Below are 23,396 nucleotides of genomic sequence, written 5' to 3'. Positions count from 1 at the left end.
CTCAAATGGCCTCTGTGAGTCCCTAGGCCATGCCAGGCCTCGCAGAGGCCATTTGAGCATGCGTGGTGGCCATTTTGTTTTCAGCCATTTTAAAAAAAAAAATATTTTTAAAAATGGCCACCTCACATGCTCAAATGGTCCCTGTGAGGCCCTAGAGGCCAGAGGGGGGAGAGGAACCTTTGCAGACCCCCCTCATGGCCTTTAGGAAGCCCCTCGAAGGGGCTACAGGTGAATTGTTTTTTAAAAAAATTAATATAATATAAGTCACTGTACACATATTTTGATTGGCACTATGTACAGAGAATCAGGGCTTGTGAATACTGAGCTGAAGCTTATGAGCTAGGATTGTATTCATTTGCTCTTACTTTGCTTCTTGTGATAAGTGAGTTAAATATGATGTCTTAATAATATGGCTATTAATGGTGAGTTTGTCTTTGAATCAGTGTGAAATCCTTAGTTTTAAGGCCCACTGGGAGTTTCTTGCTCTCTTTCTCTCATTTTAACTGTCTGAAATACTAGAATATATTCCAAGCAGTGACGCAGTTTACTCTGCATATCCTTTAATTATTTTCAGTTTCTGGGAAAAGTCAAATTCTCCATTTATTTGTAAAACTTATGTAATAGTGATGCTACAGTGCATAGTAGAGAATTAGGTAGGCACTTCTGTTTAGTTTTCCAAGTATACCTCCACATAGTATTTGGGTATTTCATGAGCTCCAGCATACTGAAATTTGTAGTTTCCCAGCATTTTTTGGTCTGGCTATGTCCACTGCCATATAGTTTTTGAAATATTAAAAGATTAACAAGCTTGACTTGTATTTTTCAGCTGATATTATGGTAAAGTTATCTGAAAGATGGGTGTCAGATGTTTGGACAGGGGGCCCTTGTGCATCAGAAAAATATGTTCCAAAGGGCTGTGAAACCCTCAGGGACATCTTTTGGGGACACACAGTGGGCTTCAGAGGGAAGGGGAAGTCAAAATGTTCATTTTGACTGTCATTGGACAGTCTCCCATGAATGCAATGGAGCAGCAGCAGTCTGGATGCTGACATGGATTCACATGTGCCTTGTCAGCATTGGTATCAACCAGTGTCTTTATGCCACCTCTATGCATTATATATTTTGTAAACATTCCTATGGCAAAATACATGTGTTGCTACATTGTATTCATGACAGAATCATGCCATCTTCTCCATAACTGGCCATTGATAGCCCCTGATATAGTTTGATTGATTGGTTGGTCAATAAAATATATTACAAAAACAGCATAAAATGCTAGTGCTGTTTCCTTTTAAGGAAATTGAAGTGTGCTCCTTGGACTGCCATGTAAGCATACTTGGAATCAGTGTCCTTGAAAGCATATTATGTGTATAAATAAGCCCTATTCACAAGTTACATTCAATGCACAAACAATGGTACACTTCATATCTGTAGCCTGTGTTTGAGGGGCCTGTACCCAGGTCCAGCTTTTAAATGAATCCATGTACAAGCATTCACAGAAAAATGTGTACATGTGTAGCATCTGTAACATATGAACATTATCTAACATATGAACATAATCTAACATCTGAATAGGGCTATAGATATGAAGAAAATCAGAATTTATCTGATGGCATTTTCAGCTCAGTACAGAAAGGAGTGCTTACACATGCATTGTAGAATGTGGAGCTGGTTTTATCACCTTTTTGAGACAGAGGAAGCTACCTATGGATGTGGATTTTAAAACATCAGCACATGTGGTACAAGAAGTCCATATAGAGTTTTGTAACTCCTTCTATGCATTTGTGCACCTTTTGGAAGTTTGGAACTCATGAAGCTATAAAACGAAGGGATGATTGAAAGAACTAGTATTTTTAAGCCCGTTAAAATAACGGGCGCTAGTTCCTTTTTGTTGTTGTTGTTGTTGTCCTTTATTCCTTCTCCCTTTCTCTTGCCCTCCATGGCTGCTGCTTTTGTTTGTGTGCGCTTTTCACATGTATGTATGGAGCTTTGTCTGGTTTTTGGGGGGGGTGCTTGTGTGTTACTTTGTGTGGCAAATAACGGGCGCTAGTATCTTTTGTTTGTTTGTTTGTTTTCTTTATTCCTTCTCCCTCTCTCTCGCCCTCCTTTCCTTTTTTTTTTTTTTGTTTGTCGGGCAGCCAGGCAGAGAGTTCCACTGCCGCCGCCGCCCAGAGTTCTCCCCGGTTCCCGCTTTGCCGCTTGCTCGTCGCTGTGGGCGGCGGGCGGAGAGTTCCGCTGCCGTCGCAGTGGGCAGCCGGGCGGAGAGTTCCGCTGCCGCCGCCGCCCAGAGTTCTCCCCGGTTCCCGTTTTGCCACTTCCCGCCATTGCCGTCTCTGCTCTCCCGGTCCCCCCGCGGGCCCGTCTTTTAACTCTTTACTTTTCTCCCTGCCAGGTTTTTTTTTTGTTCCCCACTGCTCTCCCGGTTCCCCTGCTGCTGCCACAGCCCTCCCGGTTCCCCCGCTGCTGCCTCTGTCCTCCCGGTCCCCCTGCTGTTGCTCAACATGGCCGCCCATGTCTGGATGGCCATATCTTTCTCAGCCGTTCTGGGCATGCCCTGCGCATGCCCAGAACGGCCGAGAAAGACACGGGCCGGAACAGGACACGGGATCACGCTCAAGGCTTTTATTATAGAGGATAGTTGGGTGCTTTTAGATTTTATGTATTAGTCCATATGAAATATTAACATAATGGGTATTATTGGTTATTTTAATGTGTGTGTATATGTGAATTTTGATGATTTTAAGGATTTATGTATTGATTTGAGTATATATGTGGGTAATTCTAAAACAGTATATATTAAATATCCAGCAACTTTCATCCTTTGGTATGTTTTGAGAAAAATCCTTACAATATTAGGTTGCAGTTGAATGTGTCCCCTTAATGTCTTTTTACAGATTTATTTAATATTGCATACAGCAAAGGTTTTGTGTGGGTGGGCTCTTGTGGTGCAATATAGAGTTTCTATTGGACTCACCTAGGTCCTTCTTCTTTTTGTTGCCATTCTTTCACCTGAAACATGTCCTTTATTTTTATTTATTTTTTGTGGGGGGGGACTCTTAAAAAAGTTGAAAAACCTCTGTGGAGAGGGGTGGGAAAGTTGGCCTCATGACTGTAAACTATGAGAGCAGGTCCGCCCTTCCCCATGCCAGGGATGCACCTAGGCAATTGGGGTGCCTCCAGCAGCCACCCTGCGCCCGCCACACCATGCCTCTGTTTTTGTTGTTGTTGTTTTTGCATAATTCAAGCCACCATGACATGTATGTGGCTGAGGGGTGGGCCGGGGGATGAGCTGAGCAGGACTTGCCTCCCACCCCCCACCTCCCGGTGGTGGTGACCGGGAGTGACCACTCGGCCTGTCCATTCAGCCCAGTGGCTCTTGTTTACCGCAAGGTGCTACAGTGCACCGGTGCAGTTAAAATAGATTGCCACAAGCCCATGATGCCACGCGCTGGAGTGCCTCGCAGTTATCAAGAGCCACTGGGCTGAATAGACAAGCCCAGCGGTCACTTCGGACAACACCGGGGGAGCACGTAGGCAAGTCTTGCTAAGCTCACTCCCCAGCTGCCACTCCTCGCTTAAATTATACAAAACAAAAACACCGGATGTACGGTGTGGCGAGGCGGGCACAGGTGGTTGCAGGAGGGCCCCCCCCCCGACCATTTGGAGTCTGCCCCTGGAGGCCATGGACCAGGGCCCCAATGTCCGGGGGTAAGAGCACCTCTGCCCCCCCCCACCAACCAGTCAATCCTCAAGGGAAAACACTCTGAGCAAAAAACACTCTGAGCAAAGTGACTTTCAACAGCAACTGAGTGCTTCCGTATTTCTATGTGACTCCTTTTTGCTTCCTGATAAAATCATATACTGGAGAGTAATTGCAGTGCTGTTGGTGGCGGCAGCAGCCAGAGGGGCAGGAAGTGAGGGATACATACCAGCTGACAGAATGTCAACAAAACATTAAGCAAAAGCACTTCCAACAACAACATTTGGTTTAACTATAGTGGCAGAAATAATAGCTGTAAGGAGGCAATCACTAGAATGCCTAAAAATGTAAGAGTAGCATCTTTAGCGGGATTCATCCATCCCCTGTGGGGCCATGAGCTACCATGGTGGGTCTTTTGAGAGGACAGAGAGGAGGTCCCTTTGTCCAGTGTTCATTTTAATGTGCAGTACATCAAACTATATGCAGCAGAAACTAAGATTTTGTACAGTTGGGCCTATTGAGTTTAATAAGGATGTGGGTTGTTTCCTAAGAAGAAACAGAGGGGGCGGGGATAATTGTTTGCTTTCCATTGTCATAACCTTATACTAAAAGTACATTACAGCCTTCTGTCGCGCCCTCTCATTCTTTGTGGGCCATCTTCATTTTTTGTGCTTCCCCTCTTTCTTTGTCCTTCTTATTTTCCCTCCCTCCCTCTCGGTCACTTTCGATTCATTCGCCTTTTTCCTTCTGTAAGCAAATTCTGAAGGAAGGGGATGCTTGTGGGTAGGGGTGGGCTGCAGCCGCTGCTTGTGCAGTTGGACACAAAGTTTATAATAAACCTGCATGCTTCCTCTGTAACATGTAAGAATGCAAAGGCAACAGCTGCACCCACTGCATGTCCCCAGCATCTGGGATTCTGCCTGTGCACCTGGAGGTTCTCTATAGGCATCATGACTAATAGCCACAGAAGGATCTCTCCTCCTCCATGAATGTTTCTAACCCCCTTTCAAGCCCATCTAAGCCAGTGGTCATCACCACATCTAGAGGTGGTGAGTTCCACAGGTTAATTGGCTTTCTTTTTGTGTATTCTGAACAGAGACGGGCCTCAGTGCTGAATGTGATTTAGAGGCATTTCCTAGCTAAAGGACTTCAGCAAGTGATTAGGTGGGAAATTAGCTGGGGACAGGCAATGGATGTGGCTGTTGCCTTTGCCCTCTTACATGTTACAGAGGACTCATGCAAGGCTTATTATAAACTTTGTGTCCAACTGTACAAGCAGCAGCTGCAGCCCACCCCTATCCACAAGCATCCCCTTCCTTCAGAATTTGTTAACAGAAGGGGAAAGTCAAATGAATAGAAAGTGACATGTGGGGAGCAGGTGATGTGAATACCGGTTCATCCCTGGGTCCGCCTTTTAGCCAATCAAACAGACTCAGTGGGGATCAATTAGAGGCAATTTTATTTCCTGCTGCAGCCAGCAAGGTAAATCAATGGGCTATTGCTCTGCATTGAAATACAAATTGGTTATAGGTGCATCTTACATTTATACAGACAATCTGAATGATGTTGACACCCTAGACATAGTATACTTGGCAACAAAATGGTGGACTAAGTATCTAGTACGCATGCGAAAGATTCATTGTTCATCTGGTGATCACTCCTTATTTGGTTACATCCTGTTTTCTAAACTGTCCTGTGAGAACCAAGTTTCTTTAGATACAATTTAGTGGAGAGAGATAATCATGTGAGGCCGTGTCCTTGAGCTGGCCTGAGCTGGGGTGGGGTTACTTTAAGTTAGAGTGAGGTATTCTAAGTAAAATGGAGTTACTTTGGTTTTCTAAAACACATCAATTCCCCCCTTAAACACTGCATCATCCTGAATCTTCAGGATGCCTTAATTAAGGTTTGTAAAGGTACAGCTATATGTATGGGTCTTACATTATGGCAAGGTTGAAAGGTTCTCATAAACATTTGGATTAAAGCTAGAATGCATTGTAAGCAGCAACATGTGATTATCAATACAAAGAGAATACATGCTATAACTAGAATTATCTTCTGTGCCTATAAATCAATAGGCTCTCCATATTAGTTAATGAAAGTTCTAACTGTTTGGAAATATTAATAATAGCTCCTTTTTAACACATAAACTCTTAGATGGAACTCTGTGTTTCGTATGGCTAAAGGGTTTGGGACACATGTGGTTTTGGGATGCCTTAAACATTTGTGATGCATTAAGCATAGTTTTTACAGAAATGGTATGTGCTATGGCAGGCACATTGCATACAATATTCTAGAGCTACAAACATAATTATATAATTCTATACATCACACACACATATCCTTTACCACCCATATCTTGCATGATTTGATATATATATATAAATTTTACACATAACAGCAAAGTGTACATATAAAGATCATACAACTTATAGCAAGCAACATGATTTTAAACCATCTTTATCCCAAATAAAGTATCAATAACAGTCTTGCATTGTGGAACCAGATGCTTCTGGTGATTAATGGGTTATCAGCTTGTGGAAAGCGATAGCAATGACAAGTCATGTATAATCACACTGATTAATACAAGTGTCTATATAGTTGTAGGTAAAGCTTGGGCCAGCTTAATGTCTTAGAGCACAAAGGGATCAGTAACTTGGGGATAGGTGCAGACTTGCAGGTAAATGCTCTGGTTGAAACAATGAGATGATTGGCACAATATATAAATGGAACAATAAGGAAATGATGGAGAGTAAGCATGTGAGGTCCATGACCTTACAGAACAGGAGATAGCAAGGTTTTCAACATAATGATAGCACATAGTCACTACAAGAAAGTAATATAAGAAAGTGGTGCAAATCATCAACTCCCACCCCCCTTAGTGTCTTCTAAAGCCTGTCATGGCCAAAAAGGAAGCCATGGAGAGCTTTTAGAATTCAAAATCTAAAAGTCCTTGGTAAGGAAAAATATATTTTAGTCCTTCAGTTGAGAACCAAATGTTCTTGTACAACATTGCAGGATTTTGGCTATCCTGGCCGTGTCGTTTTGGCTTGTTTGGCTAGTGTCCACAGACAAGCTCGAATGTTCATGTGTTTGGGAGCCTTGACTCCCCCCCCCCCTTTGTGGGCAATCTGAAATAATGTCCTTGGAAGAATTTGAAATAGTGTCCTTGGCAAGATATCTTACCCAGGTAGGATGGTTCCAGGGCTTCACAGCTTGGGGAAATGCTGTTGCATGTATGACTCCAGAGAAAAGTGAACAAATTGGCTTGCTTGTTTGTTGTCTATTCCTCTCCTACAGCACTTAGGAGCAGGGAGATGAACTGTGCATTAGGTCTTCTTCCTCGAACACAGGACAGGGTAGTAGATGGACGTTCTGTCACCATTGGGTTGGATTGGAAATGCAGATAGGGACTGCCCTCTGGTAGCTGCTGCTGCTGATGGTTAGTTTCCCTGGGTCACTGTTGATGGAGACTCCCTTGGGATCACATTCTGGCGATGGATCCAGGTATTCCTTTGATCTGGGAAGGACCAATCCTTCTTGGAAAGACAATTCAAGGCACTGTTGGTTGCAAACCTGTTTACTTGAGAGAAAGACAGGCAAGTGAGTTGCCGATTCCCTCCCCACCCCCCGTAGGGACAGCATCCTGAGACTAAGTCTCTGGGTGCTAACCATCAGCACAAAAGGAAAATCAAGTTTTCAAGGCAAATAATACAAAGGATGGATAAAACCTGAGGCTATTTTCAATTTGGTATTTTGGCTTTTTTCCCCCCTTTTTCCCCAATTTATATTTTTGTTTCCCTGCTTTCCCTTGGGCCCCCCTTTCCCTGAAGATCAGAACAGGGGATGATGTCTTCATTTAAGGCTTGGTGGCTTGTGTTGTAGGCTGGTTTCTGATCACGAGAACAAAACAGCAATCCTGGGCAAAAGCAAGGCAATAAAGTCAAAAAGAAAAAGGCATTCACATTTTTCACCCCCCCCCTTGTGAGTTTGGGGTTTTGAGGAGGCATTAAAGCCTTTCAGGTCAAGCATAGTCACTGCTAACAAAGTCCAGTTTCCATGTGGCATCTCACATTCTCTTCTGTATCCTGTTCTTCCTCCTTACAACAACCCTGTGAGGCAGGCCAAATCATTTGAGTTGTAGGCTCTGTGTCGCCCAGCGAGTGTCTTGGCTGAATGAGGATTTGGACTCGGGTTTTCCCGGTCCTATTCCAGTGCTCTAACCACTGCACTACGTGCAAAAGGGTACATCCAAGAGGCACAAAAGTGTCTTTGTATTGACTAGGAAAAACCAAAGGATTGGTTCTGCAAGAATTCCACATCCATCTGCTGTTCTTTACCAGCCATCCTCTTCTAAATGCGCCCCCTGCTGTGGTGCAAAGTCAATGTCCTTTTTCTGAATATGTGTGTGGGGGGGGGGGGTTGTGCCAAGATAGTTAGCACAGGAATCCAAGATGCTTGGAAACAGAAATAGAAGGAGCAGTGGTTTTAACTGCAGCATCTGCCATCCAATTACCCTTTGTCACTGGGTCATTTTCCTCTGGTGACCTCTGCTATGGATGACTGCAACCTCTTCTAGTAGTGTAACAGCAGTCTAGAGTTCTGATATCTGTGTCCCATATTTTACTTCCTTGTTTCCCACGGTTAAATATCTTCTTTCTTTCCAAGTGGCCCCATGAGTTGTGTAAAAATTACCTTGAAGGTGATGAGCTCTGCAAGCTGTGCTGAGATACCTGGAGAAAGAGATTTCACTTCAAATCTGTGCTGCAGGAGAGGTTGATCTTTAAGATCAGGACGGCTTGGCATAGATGCAGTCCACATCTTGCAAGCAAGCATATTTTGGTCTTCTGTAGGCTTAAAAAGGAAGTAAGTTAGCTACTAATCAAATGGTCTAAGGTTCAAAAAAAAATTTATTTGACTCATCCAACAGCCCTGCTTTGCCTTCACAGCAGCTGAATCTTAAAATCCCAGACATGAGATTTGATGAAAGGAATTTTGTTTTGCCAATCCTGCAAGTGGCAAGGAGTACCAAAGCACCGGTTTGCAATTCACATTGGAAATTTCCCAGCTAAAAGGGATTAGTCTGGGGCAGTAGATGGCTGACTCCCTCACGCATGACCAAATATCATTTCACTTTGGTGGGGATCCTGGGGTTTCCATGGCTACTACTTTGTTCTTAATCCAGCTAACTTACTTCCTTTTTGAGCCTACAGAAGACCAAGAACATGCTTGCTTGCAAGATGTGGACTGCATCTATGCCAAGCTGTCTTGATCTTAAAGATCAACCTCTCCTGCAGCACTGATTTGAAGTGAAATCTCTTTCTCCAGGTATCTCAGCACAGCTTGCAGAGCTCATCACCTTCAAGGTAATTTTTACACAACTCCCCCCCCCACACACACACATATTCAGAAAAAGGTCATTGACTTTGCACCACAGCAGGGGGCGCATTTAGAAGAGGATGGCTGGTAAAGAACAGCAGATGGATGTGGAATTCTTGCAGAACCAATCCTTTGGTTTTTCCTAGTCAATACAAAGACACTTTTGTGCCTCTTGGATGTACTCTTTTGCAGAACATGTGGCAACAGCCTGTGTAATTTGTGTAGTAAACAATCCTACTTTACCAAGGTATAGTATCTCACTGGACATGCCAAGTCAGGTAATGCCCAAGTTGTGGGTAGACAGAGGGCAGGGATTGACTTTACTTGTGTGGGCTATCTTTTTCCTTGTCTCGAGAGGTTGTTTTCACTTTACAGAAATGTCAAACCCAAACTTGTATCCATCAGTGACTTATTAATTATGAGGCTAAAGATGGAGAACTGGGACACCACAACTATCTACACGTTACTGACGATGAAGTCAGTTATACTGGATGGAGATTGATTGCCCTGACAAAGGCCTGTAAGTATGATTGTCAGCCAGTGTGGTGCAGTGGTTAGAGTGCTGGACTAAGACCGGGAAAACCCGAGTTCAAGTCCTCTTTCATCCATGATACTTGCTGGGCAACACAGAGCCTGCCACTCAAATGTTTTGGCCTGCCTCACAGGGTTGTTGTAAGGAGGAAGAACAGGATACAGAAGAGAATGTGAGATGCCACATGGAAACTGGACTTTGTTAGTAGTGACTATGCTTGACCCGAAAGGCTTTAATGCCTCCTCTAAACCCCAAACTCACAAGGGGGGTGAAAAATGTGAATGCCTTTTTCTTTTTGACTTTATTGCCTTGCTTTTGCCCAGGATTGCTGTTTTGTTCTCGTGATCAGAAACCAGCCTACAACACAAGCCACCAAGCCTTAAATGAAGACATCATCCCCTGTTCTGGTCTTCAGGGAAAAGGGGGGGCCCAAGGCAAACAAAAATATAAATTGGGGGGGGGGAGAGAGAGAAAATTGCCAAAAGACCAAATTGAATTAGCCTCAGGTTTTGTCCATCCTTTGTATTATTTGCCTTGAAAACTTGACTTTCCTTTTGTGCTAATGATTGGCACCCAGAGACTTAGTCTCAGGATGCTGTCCCTACGGGGGGGGGGGGAGGGAATTGGCAACTCACTTGCCTGTCTTTCTCTCAACTAAACAGGTTTGCTACTAACAGTGCCTTGAATTGTCTTTCCAAGAAGGATTGGTCCTTCCCAGATCGAAGGAATACCTGGATCCATCGCCAGAATGTGATCCCAAGGGAGTCTCCATCAACAGTGACCCAGGGAAACTAACCATCAGCAGCAGCAGCAGCTACCAGAGGGCAGTGCCTATCTGCATTTCCAGTCCAACCCAATGGTGACAGAACGTCCATCTACTACCCTGTCCTGTGTTCGAGGAAGAAGGCCTAATGCACAGTTCATCTCCCTGCTCCTAAGTGCTGTAGGAGAGGAATAGACAACAAACAAGCAAGCCAATTTGTTCACTTTTCTCTGGAGTCATACATGCAACAGCATTTCCCCAAGCTGTGAAGCCCTGGAACCATCCTACCTGGGTAAGATATCTTGCCAAGGACACTATTTCAAATTCTTCCAAGGACATTATTTCAGATTGCCCACAAGGGGGGGGAGTCAAGGCTCCCAAACACATGAACATTCGAGCTTGTCTGTGGACACTAGCCAAACAAGCCAAAACGACACGGCCAGGATAGCCAAAATCCTGCAACGTGGTACAAGAACATTTGGGTCTCAACTGAAGGACTAAAATATATTTTTCCTTACCAAGGACTTTTAGATTTTGAATTCTAAAAGCTCTCCATGGCTTCCTTTTTGGCCATGACAGACTTTAGAGGACACTAAGGGGGGTGGGAGTTGATGATTTGCACCACTTTCTTATATTACTTTCTTGTAGTGACTATGTGCTATCATTATGTTGAAAACCTTGCTATCTCCTGTTCTGTAAGGTCATGGACCTCACATGCTTGCTCTTCGGTCATTTCCTTATTTGTTTCACTTACATATTGTGCCAATCATCTCATTGTTTCAACCAGAGCATTTACCTGCAAGTCTGCACCTATCCCCAAGTTACTGATCCCTTTGTGCTCTAAGACATTAAGCTGGCCCAAGCTTTACCTACAACTATATAGACACTTGTATTAATCAGTGTGATTATACATGACTTGTCATTGCTATTGCTTTCCACAAGCTGATAATCCATTAATCACTAGAAGCACCTGGTTCCACAATGCTAGACTGTTATTGATACTTTATTTGGGATAAAGATGGGTTAAAACAATGTTGCTTGCTATAAGTTGTATGATCTTTGTATGTACACCTTACTGTTATGTATAAAACTTTTTCTATATCAAATCATGCCAGATATGGGTGGTTAAGGATATGTGTAGGTGATGTATTTCTGTAATGCTTAAGGCATCCCAAAACCACATATGTCCCAAATCCTTTAGCTACACAAAACACAGAACTATATTTCCTTTTATATTTCCAAGATTAGAGGTTTATGTGTTCGAAGAGCTATTATTAATATTTCCAAACAGTTAGAACTTTCATTTAACTAATATGGAGAGCGTATTGATTTATAGGCACAGAAGATAATTCTAGTTACAGCATGTATTCTCTTTGTATTGATAATCACATGTTGCTGCTTACAATGCATTCTAGCTTTAATCCAAATGTTTATGAGAACCTTTAAACCTTGCCACAATGTAAGACCCATACATATAGCTGTACCTTTACAAACCTTAATTAAGGCATCCTGAAGATTCAGGATGATGCAGTGTTTAAGGGGGGAATTGATATGTTTTAGAAAACCAAAGTAACTCCATTTTACTTAGAATACCTCACTCTAACTTAAAGTAACCCCACCCCAGCTCAGGCCAGCTCAAGGACACGGCCTCACATGATTATCTCTCTCCACTAAATTGTATCTAAAGAAACTTGGTTCTCACAGGACAGTTTAGAAAACAGGATGTAACCAAATAAGGAGTGATCACCAGATGAACAATGAATCTTTCACATGCGTATTAGATACTTAGTCCACCATTTTGTTGCCAAGTATATACTATGTCTAGGGTGTCAACATCATTCAGATTGTCTGTATAAATGTAAGATGCACCTATAACCAATTTGCATTTCAATGCAGAGCAATAGCCCATTGATTTACCTTGCTGGCTGCAGCAGGAAATAAAATTGCCTCTAATTGATCCCCACTGAGTCTGTTTGATTGGCTAAAAGGCGGACCCAGGGACGAACTGGTAACTCTGCTGCCCCAAGAAGATGTTTAAACGGAACAGTGCCGGAGGGAAAAACGCGGTGGTGGTGGTGGTGGGGGGAAGTACTACCACCCCCTGCTTAAAGTAACAGGGCCCCCCCCCCGTGCTGGACCGGGGGGCCTCAGGAACCTGCACACCCCTATCCCCGAAGCCTGAACTTGGCATTCCCCCACAAGCCAGGAAGGAGACAGGCTTGAAGAGTTCTCTGCAACAGACTCTCTGCCCAGACCATCCAACACAGCTTTGGGAAGGTAGACTGTGAATTCCTTTTTGTGGTTACCCTCCCCCCACCCCAGGTATATAGGGATCTGCTTGTCATAGGGCTTTGATGGAGGGGGGGGAGACTGAGAAGTCTCTGAATATTTAATTTAAAACAGATTGAAAATTTTCTAGCTTTAAATTTCTGGCTTTTTACTATCTAAAAAGGCCTGTTGCTTGTTTCATGGCAGAAAATTACAAAAACTTCTGGAACAAACAATATTATATTCATTCATTCATGTATAAATGCACTTATGTTCAAGTTGTTTTGCAACCCAGAAGGTCTGAGTGAGAACTGTGAAGCATGTGTTGTGCTTTTATTTTATTTTTCTTGTGTGTGGACTGCTCTCCAATAACTCACAGGACTTCAGGGTACATCTGGCCAACATGTGAATGCAGTACCTCCATTCCAGAGGAGATGTGTGTTAAAGGGCTTTAAAAGCCTCATGTGAAAACCCTCCTGGAATCAAACTTTACTGAATTTGTTCAAGAATTCTGAGAAAACAAACATAGGCTCACCCTACATGGTTGAAAGTCTCCTTTGCTAATCTGCAGCGAGGGGACCATTTTAATAATTAGTGTTTCTGGTGTGTTCTAGGCATTAAAAGTAGCACAAATATATAGTACTCAATGTATATCACTATATAGTGTGAAGTGTGCGTGTGTGTATTCAGTGAAAAGTATTTCCTGACAGCATACTTATTTTGAAATATCAGACTTAAACCTTGGGGGCCTGGGGTGTGTGGAGGCCCTGGACTTTGAGGGGCTGGGGGCCCATTTTAAAATCTCATCTTGGCCCATTCCAACCTTGCTATGCCCCTGGCAGTCACTACACATGGGTTTCTGCACAACACCTGCACAGAAGAAACTCCCATGTAGAAAATGTGTCTCTTGTAAACTGACCTTGAATTTTCCATCCATGACTGGGATATCTGAGATTTAGAATCAATAATAAAAGAACAGCACACTGCGTCACACACATCCACAAGGAAGTTGTTTCAGCACATGGTGGAGGCAAACTGAAGCCTTAAATACTGAGACAGCACTGCAGCCTCACCTGAGCCTGGAATGTCTTAAAGGGGCTGCGGCGTAGCTGGGTGGCTGCTGGTGAGGATTGGGGTGCTTCAGGTGAATCCTCCAACTCAGAGGACATACGCAAGAGTTGTTTGAGGAGGTCAGCAGGTCCTGGTGGGGGTGAGGGCACCTCAAGCCTTGCTTCGCCCTGTGAGTCCTCAGTGGTCACAACCACTTCACCTCAAAAGCCCCCTGGTGTCCAACTCAGGGTACATGACCCCTTCATCCTGGGACTCCTCTGTGTCACTTGGGGTTCATGACATAAGGTGCCTCTGTGGCCATCCACCAAAAGTGCAAACAGTGGCTTTCTCCCACAAAACACTAGAGTCCTATTCAGACATTATGTTGTACAAGTGTACAGATATCTGTAAACTAGTACATGTTTTTGTGTGAACAACTGTACCTGCGTTTGTTTTAAAAGTGAATCTTTGAACTTATTTAGGAACATAGGAAGCTGCTATATACTGAGTCAGACCATTGATCTATCTAGCTCAGTATTGTCTATGCAGACTGGCAGCAGTTTCTCCAGGGTTGCAGAAAGGAATCTCTCTCAGCCCTATCTTGGAGATGCCAGGGAGGGAACTTGGAACCTCGATGTTCTTCCCAGAGTGGCTCCATTCCCTAAGGGGAATATCTTATAGTGCTCACACATCAAATGCAACCAGGGTGGACCCTGCTTAGCTAAGTGGACAAGTCATGCTTGCTACCACAAGACCAGCTCTCCTCTCTAGGTCCCTCAAATGCATGGCACAGATCGAAAGGGCTCTGCAACATAATGTGCATGTATAACTCTACCTTCATACAGATCTGTACCTGTGTACACTGTACACTCATTGTACAAGTGTTGAACATAACTTGTGATGTGAATAGGGCTGGGCTTAGCTTAGCTCAGGCAGATGCCCCTGGCATTTTTACATCCCAGGCAATTGCCCAGTTTACCTCTATTGTTGACCTAGTCCAGAGGGGAGGGAGGAAGAACTATTATCATCAAATACGTTTGTGTGCACACGCACACATATTTCAGAGCACATGTGATGATTTCCCACATATATGTTTGGCCTATTTTTTTGGTTTATTCACTAATTCTGCACACAGAATACCTATTATCACACATTGGTGTGCATAATAGTATGAGAAAACGATTAAGAAATATAAACTGGGCGGTGGGGAGATTAAGTTAGTAATAAGGAAGACAAAAAAATCAGGGAGTATACTTCTTAAAACATTAAGCCTGGAAATTATAGGGCTATTAGACTAACTTTGGTCCTAGATAAACTGGTGAAAAGCTTTGTCAAAGCTAAAATTATTAAATATATAGAAGGGTAAGCCTTGTTGAGAATTAATCAGTATGACAAAGGTAAGTCCTGTTTCATATCACTTTTAGAATTTGTTGAGACTGTCAACAAATATGTGAATGGGATAATCTGGTAGACATTATACACCAGGGTTTTCAAAAAGCTCTTGACAAGTGCTCCTCCTGAGGTCAAAGGATACAAGGACAGGTCCTCTTATGGATCAGAAGCCAGCTAAAAAACAGGATCAGAGAACAGGAATGAACAGACCATTTTAACAATGGAGGGAATTTGTACTGGGATCCCACAAAGATCTTTATTGGAACCTGTGGTATTTAACTTATGCATAAACACTCTGAAGTTGGAACTGATGGTAAGGAAGTCAGGTTTGTAGATGACATCAGATTATTAAAGGTAAAGTTGTGCTGTCAAGTCGGTGTCGACTCCTGGCGACCACAGAGCCATGTGGTTTTCTTTGGTAGAATATAGGAGATGTTTACCATTGCCATCTCCCAAGCAGTATGAGATGATGCCTTTCAGAATCTTCCTATATCGCTGCTGCCATTATAGGTGTTTCCCATACACACTCGCTGGGATTCGAACCAGCAACCTCTTTCTCCCTAGGCAAGTTACTTCCCTGCTGCACCATTAGGTGGCTTCATCAGATTATTACATTTAGTGAAAACCTCAGATTGTGAAGAACTCCGGATGGATTTCTTCAGACTGAGTTAATGGGCAACAAAATGGCCACTGAGGCTCAGTGGAACTAAGAGTAAAGTGGTGCACACTGGAGCAAAAAAAAAAAAAATCGCCTTCAGGAGAGCCCTTAAAACCTATCTGTTTGGCCTGGCCTTCCAGGGTTTTTAAATTGTTATGAATGGTTTTAATGTTGTAACCTGGTTTTTCAGGGTTTTTAAATTATTTTGAATGTTTTAACAGTTACTGTTTTATGGTGTTTTACAACCTCTGTTTTTAACTGCTAATTGATTTTAATTGTTTTGTTTTAATGTAAACCGTCCTGACCCATTTTGGAAAGGCGGTATAGAAATTGGATAGATAGATAGACAGACAGACAGATAATTTAGTTCGGTAAATTGGTGCACACTGGAGTCTGAACAGGTGGTGACTGAAACAAGCAAGTTCTCAGGATTGTTGAAGATAGTTCACTGAAAACAATTGCCATCAGAATGTGTGACTCTCCCATAGGTTTTCCATTAAAAAAATTGGCATCTTGAGAATTCCAGTTTTACTTTTTCTAATCCTTCTCCTCAATGACAGAGAGAGAAAATAAGTATTTGTTTTATTTATGTCATTTTAACTTTCAGCACCATTTGTGACATGAGCCCTGATGGGTGGCAGAGATGAAAGTGGCCAGCCACATCAGCTGGGACCTGGACAACAGGCATGATGAAAAGACAGAGGGAAATTGGCTCTGCCAGAAACCAGGCAGGTAGCAGGACCCCAGGGGTAGCCCAAACAGGTGTAGCAGCTGGAGTATATTTGGCACCTATAAACAGGACCCACCCACCATTTGTTTTATTGTTTGTTTGTGTGTGTGTTTGTTTGTTTTCCACATTTATATACCACTCCATATACAAATCTCTGGGCACTGTACAAATTAAAATATAAACAACAATTAAAACATTAAATTGTTCAGTGTTGCCCATTGATTGATGATTGGTTAAGTGCCGTCAGGTGTTGATGCTTAGCAACTACAACTTAGGTGTTGATGCTTAGCAACTACATAGGTTCTCTCCAGGATGATCTTTCTTCAACTTGGCCTTTAAGGTCTCCCAATGGTGCATTCATTGCTGTCATAATCGAGTCCATCCACCTTGCTTTTTGGTCATCCTTTTCTTCTCTTCCCTTCTTCTCTTTCCTTCAGTTTTCCCAGCATTATGGACTTCTCAAGGGAGCTGGATCTTCACATAATGTGTCCAAAGTATGATAGTTTGAGCCTGGTCATTTGTGCCTCGAGTGAAAATTCTGGATTGATTTGTTCTATGATCCATTTGTTTGTTTTCCTGGCTGTCCATGGTATCTACAAAAGTCTTCTCCAGCACCAAAGTTCAAAAGCATCAAAACTTTTTCTTTCTTGCTTCTTCATGGTCCAGCTTCCACATCCATAGAGTGTCACAGGAAAAACCATTGTCTGAATGATTCTAATCTTTGTAGGTACAGGTATAGACACATCACAGCATCTAAATATCCTTTCCAAGGCTTTCGTTGGAACCCTACCAAGTGCTAGTCTGTGGCATATTTCTTGACTGCTGGATCCTTTACTGTTGATGGTTGATCCTAAAAGGCAGAAGCGATCCACCACTTCAATGTCTTCTTTATCAATTCTGAGGCTGGTTGCTGTATGCGTTGTCATTAGTTTAGCCTTCTTGACTTTTAGTCATAGTCCCATTTTTTCACTGTGCTCCATGACTTTCATTACTAGAGCATATGGTGCCTTATGGTGCCTATAAGGCACCATTAATGTTGCCTATAATTGTTTAATGTTGCCCACAGTTGTTCATAAGGAGAGCCAGACTAAGATTCAGAGGAGAGGAAGCAGAGGCTGGGGTCACCCTCCAGGAGGAGATAGCCTGCCGAATGACAGCAGGGGGTCCTACATGCTCCAGGCTGGGTCAGTGAGCCTGCATATAGGATCACAGCAGGGCCAGCCATGAAGAGAACAAGCTGGGCCTAAAGGAGAGGACAGGATTCACCTTGGGCTGGAGAACTGGAAACAATGCTGTGAACGAAACAAACAAGAAAGCATCGGATGATCTTTCTCGCCTGAAGTTATTATGCAGATACAGGGGCCCTTTGAGTAACAAAAAAATCAGTCAAACTGTCCTTCAGAGCAGTATACAAAACAGAAGCATACCACAGAAAGAAAGAAAGAAAGAAAGAAAGAAAGAAAGAAAGAAAGAAAGAAAGAAAGAAAGAAAGAAAGAAAGAAAGAAAACCTATAATCGCAAGAAAACGAATATGACAGCAATCAAAACATTAAAAAAGCATCTTTAAGTATCACAACCACTCACAGCAGCCAAAACCAAGTTCAAGGAGGAAAGGCCATAAAAGGCCTGGAAGAACAAGAAAGTCTTGGCCTGACATCTAGAAGAAAGCAGCCAAGGCACCACATGAGCCTCCTTAGGTAGAGGATTCCACAAGGGGGCACCAACTAAAAATTCTCTTTCCCATAGTCACCCACCTCAGTTCCTAAGGGATGGCTGAAAGAGAGCATAGATTAATGCAGTGTACAAATAAGCTGATGTGGAAGCAAAAATATGTGGACTGTGTGATTCTCAGGATCTATGCAATTTGGGGGAGCAAGATTAGTGCCTCGCAAAGTTGTCTCTCTTCCTTCTCCTCCTGCTAGTATTTTCTTCCCTTCCTAGCTCCCAGCCCCACATAACCCATTATCCATGACCTTCCCTTCCTCCTCCTCTGTACTTTTACCTCTCCTGAACTTCTTTCAAAAACTACATTTGGAAGTAGAAGAACCCATGAAGCACAAAGCCTCATGGTTGCAAACAGAAGAAATTCCCCAGTCTTACAAAAGGCTATGCAGATTGCCTCTTCAGTGTGACTGAAATGCACTCTGCACATGCTTATGTGGGAAACTGTCTTCCTTACTATTGATAAACACATTCCAAGGCTGAGCCAAAACTTTTGAAACAGATCCTAGACTGATCAACTGAATCCAGTGAAAATGCAACACTTGCATGTTGACAGAAAGATGTTGCCAATACAGAGGAGCAGTGCCATCTGGAGGTTAAAAGAATACTTCACTTATTTCCAAGACCTAGTGTGTAACAACAATAAACAGTGAAGTTTGTCTCGTGGCAAGTGAGAGACGTTTTCACAGCAAAGACTCAAATATTCTTATCTGTCAAAATTCCAAGCAGTTTTTGTTAGACCAGACCAATGCAACTTGTGATCTACAAAGCAGAACACAGACCACCAGCCATGGAGGATGAAAATAACCTGTAACCTTGGTAAAGCTTTTGTTGGATGCCTGCTTGCAACTGCTAAATGACAACGATGAAGAATATTTATATACTGCTCTTCAACCAAAGTTCTCAAAGTAATAATACATAAACAAGATGGTCGCCTGTCCCCAAAGAGCTCACAATCTAAAAAGAAACATAAGATGAACACCAGCAACAACCACTGGAGAGATGCTGTGCTGGGGTTGGATAGGACCAGTGGCTCTTCCCCTCCTAAATATAAGATAAACACCACTGTAAAAGGTGCCTCTTTGCTCATTTAGCAGAGAGAGAGCTAAGTTGCTGGATGGCCATCGTGCAGCACTGGTAGTCCATTTTTGGCTTGTTAGTTTACACGTTCTGCAGGTCTAAACAAGTCATTAGACTAAACAACCAAACTGGTAATTATCATGATTAACCATATAGGCTGATATACAGAGCAAGGCAAGGATGCAACAGTGCATCAAGAAAACAGTCTAACAGAACTCCCCAACTAACTGCAACAAGGCAAGGGGAAGCAGCAATTTTTTATGCTCGCCTCTTCTTCAGGAAGTCTTTGTGCCACTTGAAAATATGTCCCTGAGGACCGCACAACCCTTTGGGACATTTTTGGGTTGCACAGAGGGCTTCCTGGGGCAGGGGAAGGTGTCAAAAATTGTCGTTTCCTCGGTGTACCAATACAGTTAGTTGAGAAATTCTGTTGGGCTGCTTTCTCATGGCACCAGTGCATGTCAGCACCATGAAGATTTAGTGATTCAGTTAGTATATATTAAGAAATAACTTTTCTTTCCTCAGTATTGGGTGAAAAATACTCTCCATTATCACTTTCTTCTAGGAGTAGTAAAATTTGGTAGGGGTACTTACCTCTGAATAACAGCTCTTATGTGTGCTTCCTGCACCCCCCGCCCCTGCTCCAACTCTAACAAACTGCAAATTATTTTAGAGCTGGATAATTGAGAAAACCAAATAATACAAAAAATAAGTCAATATGCGCTTCATTTTAAAAAAATTTTTTGCATTTTAAATTTTTATTGGCTTTTACAATAGCTTACAATTAAGTAAACATTGACTTCCTGCTTACCTATCTGCACGGTTCATGTTAACTGTACATATAAACCATTGCTATAATAATTCAAAACATAGATACTCCACATTACTATGCAATTTTACTCAACCCAACCTGCTGTTACTATATTTCAAACCCTGCTGAAAGTCCATATTAGAAAAATAGTTCTAAAGTAAAAATGGTTCCCAATCTTCTTTGAAAGATTCCAAATTTTCATCCCTTATAAGTGCTGTATGCTTTGCCATCTCAGCATATTCCAAAATTTTTATCAACCAGTCTTCTTTTGAGGGCATTTTAGTGTCTTTCCATTTCTGCGCATATGCTATTCTAGCTGTCATGGTTGCATACATAAAAAATATTAAATTTCTTCTGGAAAACTCTCCTTGGGTTATTCCCAGAAGGAAGGATTCTGGCCTCTTAAGAAATGTCATGTAAATTTTTTTCTTCAACTCATTATATATCATATCCCAAAAAGCCTTTGCCTTCCCACATGACCACCACATATGGAAAAAAGTTCCTTCAAATTGTCCACATTTCCAACATCTGTTTGAAACATTTTTATACATTAATGCTAATTTTTTCTGTCAGAAAAAAACCACCTATACATCATCTTATAATAATTTTCTTTTAAAATATAACATGCAGTAGACTTTAAATCAGTTTTCCATAATTTTTCCCAAGCAGCCATATCTATATTATGACCCACATCTTGAGCCCATTTTATCATAGTCGTTTTAACCACTTCATCTCCTGTCTCCTCCAAAAGCAACAACTTATACATCTTAGAGACTAATCTTTCATCATTTTCACACAACTCCTTCTCGAATCTCGACATTTGATCCACAAATCCAACTTTAAGATCCTTTTTATAAATTTCATTTAGCTGATGATACTGAAACCAATTACTAACCAAATTTTGTACTTCATTTAAATTTTTTAATTTACAGCCCTTGGTGAAACTCGGAAAATTAGAATATCGTGCAAAAGTCCATTAACTTCAGTAATGCAAATTAAAAGGTGAAACTGATATATGAGACAGACGCATTACATGCAAAGCGAGATAAGTCAAGCCTTAATTTTTATAATTGTGATGATCATGGCGTACAGCTCATGAAAACCCCAAATCCACAATCCCAGAAAATTAGAATATTACATGGAACCAAGAAGACAAGGATTGAAGAACAGAACAATATCGGACCTCTGAAAAGTATACAGTGTACTGTGCTTGATTGGCCAGCAAACTCGCCTGACCGGACCCCATAGAGAATCTATGGGGCATTGCCAAGAGAAGGATGAGAGACATGAGACCAAACAATGCAGAATTGCTGAAGGCCGCTAATGAAGCATCCTGGTCTTCCATAATACCTCATCAGTGCCACAGGCTGATAGCATCCATGCCACGCCGCATTGAGGCAGTAATTGCTGCAAAAGGGGCCCAAACCAAGTACTGAATACATATGCATGCTTATACTTTTCAGAGGTCCGATATTGTTCTATTCTTCAATCCTTGTCTTCTTGGTTCCATGTAATATTCTAATTTTCTGAGATTGTGGATTTGGGGTTTTCATGAGCTGTACACCATGATCATCACAATTATAACAAATTAAGGCTTGACTTATCTCGCTTTGCATATAATGCGTCTGTCTCATATATCAGTTTCACCTTTTAATTTGCATTACTGAAATTAATGGACTTTTGCACAATATTCTAATTTTCCGAGTTTCACCTGTAGGTACCCCATTCCAATTGCATATTTGTCTCTTCACGTGCCAAAGCCTCAATCAGAGATACCCATAATGGTGTTTTACACTCCAACCATTTTTTGTATTTTGCCCCCACTCCAATCAGACTCTTTCTTACATAGTGATTAAGAAAGTCTTTATGCTTTTTGCTTTTATCTTACCACAAATATGAGTGCCCGCCAAACCTTCTATCAGATCCTTCCAAATCAAGTATTCTGGGATTTCTTAATGTTATCCATTCCGTTAACCACGTCAAACAAACAGCATCGAAATACAACCTTAAATCAGGCAGGGTAAGACCACCTCTTTCTTTAGCATCTATTAAGTTCTTAAATTTAATTATTGGTCTTTTCCCTTGCCATACAAATTTAGTTATGTCCTTTTGCCATTGCTTGAAACAGGTTAGTGGACTGATTATAGGAATAGTCTGAAAAAGAAACAACATTTTAGGTAAAACATTCATCTTCATAGCTGAAATTCTTCCCATTAAAGATAAGTTCATTCTGGTCCATATCTGCAAATCAATTTTTACTGTATTCCATATTTTAATATAATTATTTGAAAACAAGTCAATATGCACTTCATAGACTACAGAAAAGCCTTCAATTGCGTTGACCATGTCAAGTTGTGGAATACTCTTAGGAAAATGAGCATCTCATTGTTCTCATGAGAAACCTATACTTCCTGTCAGGACAGGAAGTGAAACAGACTGGTTCCAGATCGCAAAAAGGAGTAAGACAAGGCTGTAGACCTTCTCCTTATTTATTCAACTTGTATGCTGAATATATACTGAGAGAAGCTGGACTGGAAGAAGATGAGCACAGTTTAAAAGTTGGAGGAAGAAACATCTATAACCAGCGCTACACTGATGACACCACTCTGATAGCTGAGAATGTGGATGATCTACAAGCTCTAGTAGTGAAAGTCAAGGAGCAAAATGAAAAAATGGGACTATGACTAAATGTAAAGAAGACTCAACTAATGACAACAGCTACAGCAACCAGCCTCAGAATTGATAATGAAGACATTGATGTGGTGGATAGCTTCTGCCTTTTAGGATGAACCATCAACAGTAAAGGATCCAGCAGTCAAGAAATACGCCGCAGACTAGCACTTGGCAGGGTTCCAATGAAGGCCTTGGAAAGGATATTTAGATGCCATGACATGTCTATACCTACCCCTGCTAACTGGGCAAAGAGGCACCTTTTACCGTGGTGATTCTCTTTATTTAGCAGGGGGAGAGTAACTGGCCCTATCCACCCCCAGCACAGTACTTCCAGTGACTGTAGCTGGGGTCTATCTTATGTTTCTTTTTAGAATGTGAGCCCTTTGGGGACAGGGTTCCATCTTATTTGTTTGTTATTTCTCTGTGTAAACCACCCTGAGCCATTTTTGGAAGGGCGGTATAGAAATTGAATTATTATTATTATTATTATTATTAGTTAGAATCATTCAGAAAAATGTTTTTCCCCATGATGCTCTATGGATGCAAAAGCTGGACTTTGAAGAAGCAAGATAGAAAAAGCATTGACACTTTTGAACTTTGGTGCTGGAGAAGACTTTTGTGGATACCATGGACAGCCAGGA

At 42.0% G+C, this 23,396-nt stretch overlaps 1 protein-coding gene across 1 annotated transcript in view; it reads left to right on the top strand.

Moving 5' to 3' along the window:
• The first annotated feature begins 12,430 nt into the window (after positions 1 to 12,430).
• Positions 12,431 to 23,396, top strand: part of ACBD4 (acyl-CoA binding domain containing 4) — a 42,877-nt gene continuing 31,911 nt past the window's right edge. The window contains exon 1 of the mRNA XM_053265233.1: positions 12,431 to 12,648. The gene's annotated coding sequence lies outside the window, so the exon portion shown is untranslated. The remainder of the gene's footprint in view (positions 12,649 to 23,396) is intronic.

Source organism: Hemicordylus capensis, chromosome 6 (genome assembly GCF_027244095.1).
Source record: "Hemicordylus capensis ecotype Gifberg chromosome 6, rHemCap1.1.pri, whole genome shotgun sequence".
NCBI lineage: Eukaryota > Metazoa > Chordata > Lepidosauria > Squamata > Cordylidae > Hemicordylus > Hemicordylus capensis.
Note: the sequence above shows the minus strand (reverse complement) of the source record. Positions and strands in the feature narration are given on the sequence as shown.